Raw genomic sequence first — 6000 nt, 5'->3', positions numbered from 1 at the left:
AACCCGAGGAAGTTGACATCAAATGCTCAAGGAGAAAAATTAAGTGTCAATACGGTAAAAGATGCTATCTCCCCATTTGAATTACATTTTATGCTAATGAGTTTTATCTCAGTCTTTTTCGAGAGCATACCAAGATGATGAATTCTCAAAGTAAATCACAGGTGCGAACGACATAAAAAAGGATGCAGCACAACGTGAAACTTTTTCTTAGCAGCAAACTAGAACATAGTCCGAAGAGGAATATCAAACTCTTAGGACGCGAGTTGAGGAGCGACTTCCACCACAATCGAATCACACCTCTATCAAAAGGCATGTGGGTTTTTCTTTGAGTTTATCGGTTTCAATTTTACATCCGAAAAAACTTTGACTCTTATCAGAGGCGACTTTCCAATCTGAGTGACAATGCACCAAGAGATTTTAAAATTATGTCCGTGTAAGTTTTTACTTATGGATGTGAAGAGCTCCACATTCATGACTAAGAGGTTGCAAGCTTCTTTTTCATACTATACTTATTTGTCACTCTTCTAGAACCAAAAGTTATCTTGCATAATAGATTTTCTTCTCAACCGATAGAGTTGGACTACAAGCAGCCTGATAGCCGAAGTTGAGGGATATGTAGGTGGGGCCAATGATGAAAAATCGATTGTATTCCAACATTCACTCTTAAATCTTATCCTCAAACATTCCGGTCCCTTCATAATTCGGTATCAGGATGACTTTTGAATTCTTTCAAAATTGTGCATGAAATCAAGTGCATCGAACTACAAGTGACCTGAATTCTCATAGAGCCTGAGATATGTAGGAAACCTATTTTCGGGGTTCGGCCATAATTCCTAAAGTATGTACCAAAGCCTATTTCTCAAAGATGAAGATGTGGTCAGTCAAAATTGGATTCGTCAATTTCATTTTCCTCGAATTTCTTTCATCAATCAGATTCAAATGAGGGACAATTGTTGACACCCAATTTTGGACCTCCACAATATATACTAATCATCGAGCCTCTTCAATTTCAAACGAATTAAAATAATTAGTTTTACAAAATTTTAAGAAAAAATATATAGTTTGCAAGTTATTTTAAATAGTTTTGTCACTTTTTATAGTTTTTAGATAATATATATGTTTTACATAATTATGTATATAATTAGTATATTTTACGAATATTCAAAAATTGTCTCAACAAATATTTGTTTTAATTAAATATCTGGTTAATTATTTCAGTTATATAATAGTTTATATTTTTTGAAATAATTAGTTTATAATTAAGTTAATTATTTCATTTCGTTAAGATTAAGAAGCTCATTAATCTTAATTCATCGTGTTTAAATTCTAGCCGGATTCACTAGATTAACTCAATTTGGCTATATTTTGAATTCAATTGGCTATAATTGCAATTGATTGGGTCAAATGACCAATTCCAATGCAAACTCTTTCCTTATCTCACCTTAAACCCATCTAAGACTCAAAATTGGGCCTATTTTTCAGCCCAATTTTGATTCAATACCCATTTTTCTCTATTCCCAGCCAACCTATTTTTTGCCTTCATCAGCCCACCAAAAGACCCATTCCAATACAACTACAATTAGCAGTTGCGACCCCTACGTCTTCTTCTTCTTTCATGAAACCAGACGACCCCATCTCGTCCAAACCCAGCGGAAATCGCGGAGAACCCAGAAACGTGATCATCTGCAAAACCCATAACCCTAGCAGCCTAATCGATCACCTCACATCCCCCTTTCGCGGAAGTCGCAGGCCTTCACAACAGCCTTCGTTGTTGCTTCGAAAAGAGAAGAAAAAATTCAAATTTTTGTTTGAATTTTCCAACGGATTTCCCCCCCCCCCCTAAATCACCCCAACTTCCCCTATAAATAACCCTCTACCCTCAGTGATTAGGGACAGGTTAAAAATATTGGATTTTGAGGCCATATACGAAAAATAGCTTACAAACAAGGTTTGGAACTTGGTTTTTGAGCGATAGACATCTTAAACTTAAGAAGTTTATAACTAGCTTTCTGATTCTAAGTTCCGAGAAGATCGACGCTCAGATTTTCTTAACTTGTTGTTCGTATTTAGATTTCATAGTAGAAGAGTCGTTGTTCTCAGCTCGTTTGTCCTAGTCTCGCTGCCCACGGAAAGGTAACCTCTTCATCTCCTTTATCCCAACTTAATATCTACGAGGTTGTGAAATCTTTGTTTTTGTTTGGCTGCCGCTGTTCCAATGAGGAATTTGTTTTTATGCCAACCAATGGCCTAGATAGTTTTAATAGGGTTCTTATCAGTAGTGTAGTAATGTTCTTGCTAAGCTTCTCGACGCTGCTCGTATTAGTTCAAATCTTAAATTCTTGCATAAGTTTCATGTGCTCTAGTTTTGGTTTAAGCTTTTCAAAGTAACACCCCACCCTTATTTCTCGTTTCCTTTTTGAATGACGCAATTTATGTTTTGCTTTGTTCATCTTGTTTACAGGTTTTTTTAGCCCCCTTTGTATCTCTTTTCGTATTGATATTCTGCTTGAAGATTGTGTTTTTTTATTAAAAAAAACCGTTAATTATTGGAAGTCGAGTTAATGTAAAGTGTAGGATTTTATCTTGTTTTCGCATTTCAGCCTTTCTAGTTCTTGTTCTATTTCTAGTTTGTTGTCTATTTCCTGTTCAAATTTTCAATCTCTCTAAGTGTTCTGAAATCTCTTCTTGTGGGTAACATTTGAGCTCTTGAAATGTGTCAAGCGTAGCATCTGTTTTCTGTCTTGTTTGGCTGCTAAAATTATTAAGAGGACTCCTAAATAGCATGTTCATCATCCTAAAAAAAAATGGTCTTAATCACTATTTTGCTACTCTTCGTATGGAATTTAATTTTTCTGTCATTAGCCGCTCGCTTTGATAGTATATAAGGCCACAACTTCTCATGAGCATTGGGTGTATGATTCCTTGCGTAATGACACTAGTTTCTTATGCGGCAACGGTTTACTTCGGCTAAAAAGTGGGCTGTTTTAATTAGATCTTGATAAAAGTTTTGATTCATCAACTCATGTTTAAATCACATCATGTTTATCTCTATAGTTTATGTCATTGGTTGTAAAAGCATGTAACAAGTTCCACTTCTTTTAATATATTTTACTTGAAGGCGAGAAAACCATTGAGCGGATTATAGAATTTACATAAGAGTCACTAGTACCAAATACTATGTGTCTAAGTTTACTTTGGATTTGACAATACGACTGTGTCTAAGTATATTCATGGACCTACTCCCAATTTTTAGCAATTTGTTTGTTGTCTGATTTGTATGAAGAGTCACTGTAAATGTGTAAATTTTAGTCGTGATCATTAGCATATGTATCATATATCTATTACTACCTGCAAGTGATAGTTGAGAGTATTTTAAATCCCCACTTAGATTTGTCTTCTTTGTTGGTTTGAACTAGGTCCCCCCCCCCCCTCCCGGAGGATATTAAAGTCTAGATTTTCCATACATGTATGCTAATAGTTAAGTCCATGTTAAGAATAGCATGGATATATTTATTTATTATTATTATTATTATTATTATTATTATTATTATTATTATTATTATTATTATTATTATTATTATTGCTATTATATTTGTTTTATTTCATGCTTTAAAATTCTCATATTTTGTATTTTTCTTTACTAAGAGCCTCGGTACGTGTTGTTACATTATAAACTTGATTTATTATACTTATTAAAGTAGTATAAGCTTAAGTGAATGTTCATTCAACCCATTTCCACATTATTCAAATACTGATTCATCTTTTCTTTGTTGGGTTACAACTCACACAATGAGTTATTTGGGCCTCCACCCTTGCATATCCTTGAGTCATTCCGAATCATCCTTATATTTGCAATAAAAGAGTAGCTGAAATAGGTTCTCGGAAAGCTGGAGATGGGTTGTATACATACTGTATACAACATTATACATTGATATACAGGTTCAGTATAGCAAATATGTGGCCAAAAACGAAGATACAGGTTGGAGGCGTCAAAGCGAACAGTATACAGTCGGTATATGGGTTGATATACAGGAAAAAGGGCTAAGAAACTACCGATATACAACTGATGTATACAAAAACGGAAATTTGGTTAAACTCCAAAAATAGCAGCGAATTTGGCCCAAGAAAGGCCCAAATTCGACCTCTCCCTTATTCTTAAATTATTTAATTGTGATTATTTATTGTTTGTTGTTTTATTAACTCTAACTTTAGATTGTCAGTTAACTTAATCGAATTCCCCAAAAGATGGGTTATTTTATTTATGTTGGTTTACTTTTAATTCATTTTCTTGTGTTCATTTATTTTATTAATCAACTATATTGATCAAAATTTTGTATCTTCAATTAAGTTAAAACCTTTTGTTCTTAAAAAAGATATGTTCTTTAATGCTTTCCCTAAATCACATTTTTACTCATTTTAAATTTGTTTTAAGTTAAAATATTTTCCTCAAATAAACTTTAAAAAGTTAGTCAAAACTTTTATTCTCCAATTAATTTAAAATGATTGTCATGCTTAAATTAATCAATTTATTTAATTTTTATTTCAAAAATGAGTCAAATAAATTGTTAAAATTCTATACATATGTATTTTAATTCAAATGCTTTATTTAGGTCATGTTCTCCATAAAATAAAATAAAATAAATGTGTCGTTTATTTAATTATTTTTTCAAAGTTAATCAAATATTATAAAAAAATTATTTTTTATGTTAAATCATTTTTTTTAAATAGTCAATTATTTAATCTAAGTCGTAGGATAACCGCGTGTTAGCAGGCGCTTCAAATGCCTTAAAAACCTTCTTGAAGTGTAAATAAGAATCTCTTACCCATTTTCTCTAAATTTTTAAAGACTAAATCTGTTAGAGTCTTTTTAAATTATAAGTTTTCTTAATTTTTTTTAAAAAAAATAAGTGGCGACTCTTTTCTAAGTATTTTTCAAAAATTGTTTTATACTTAGAACATTTCAAAAAGTGATTTTTCTAAAGGATAGTAAAATTACGGCATAACAATATACTTAGTGTCATGGACTTAAGTGGTGGGTCATGACATTAGGTTAATGAGTCAAAAGTTGGTGTGTTTTTCTTAAAAAGACTTCAAATTATATATTTCATTTTTATATTGCGTAGCGGATTTAGGATTGTCATTAAGGGGCGTCAATGGTTATAACAAAAAATATAATTATGAGGTTAGTAGGACTAGAACACACAACTTGAAGGAATTTTCACAACACCTTAAACACTAGACTAAACCTCCACCTTCCTGAGCCATTGATGTTCTTTGCGTTTCAATTTTGATGAATGTTTCCTCAATGAGTTCTTTCAGTCCCTTTGTTCCGTGTCCTTGCGTATGAGGTTTCATAAGTTATTCAATTTGTCATTCTAAGTTCCATGCAGATGCAGTATGGTGGTCCTATTGGTGTCATGTTATCAGCCTTTTGATTTCTGGAAATAATAAACAGATATTAACTCTGTTTGTCTGTTTATCTTCATACTCATGCAAAGAAGATTGACTAAAATGTTGGTTTCTAACTAGGAAAATGAAGGAAGGGAAGTGTTCAAGACTATTCCTCAGTGTTTTAAAAAACTCTGTTGGGACTCGCCTGGGGGCGCGCCCTGGGGCGGGGCTCTAGTAAAACGCCCCGAGACTCAAGTGTGAGGCTTAGTTCTGTAAGACTTACGCCCTAAGCGCCCGACTGCACGCCTTAAGCACGCCCAACACCCAACACTCAGGGCTCGTCTAACAGATTTTACACAAATAATGTGTTAAGATCTTTAATTAACATTGTTGACCCTCATAATTCTTGAATAAGTGAATGATACATAATAATTTTTTAATCTATAGAGATACGAAGATTGAGAGTAACTCAAATAACAACTTGTAGTATCGCATCTTTACTATTTGGTAACACTGTGAATGTGATTATATATTACGTAACATTTCTTGGAAAAATACATAGCGAAATTTTACTTTTCAGTTATCATTGGTCTTCATGATTTTGTCATG

This window comes from Solanum verrucosum, unplaced genomic scaffold (assembly GCF_900185275.1).
Source record: "Solanum verrucosum unplaced genomic scaffold, falcon-dt-bn FXZP01000289.1, whole genome shotgun sequence".
In the NCBI taxonomy this organism is placed as follows: domain Eukaryota; kingdom Viridiplantae; phylum Streptophyta; class Magnoliopsida; order Solanales; family Solanaceae; genus Solanum; species Solanum verrucosum.
The sequence above is the reverse complement of the archived record's forward strand: the minus strand, read 5'-3'. Positions refer to the sequence as shown.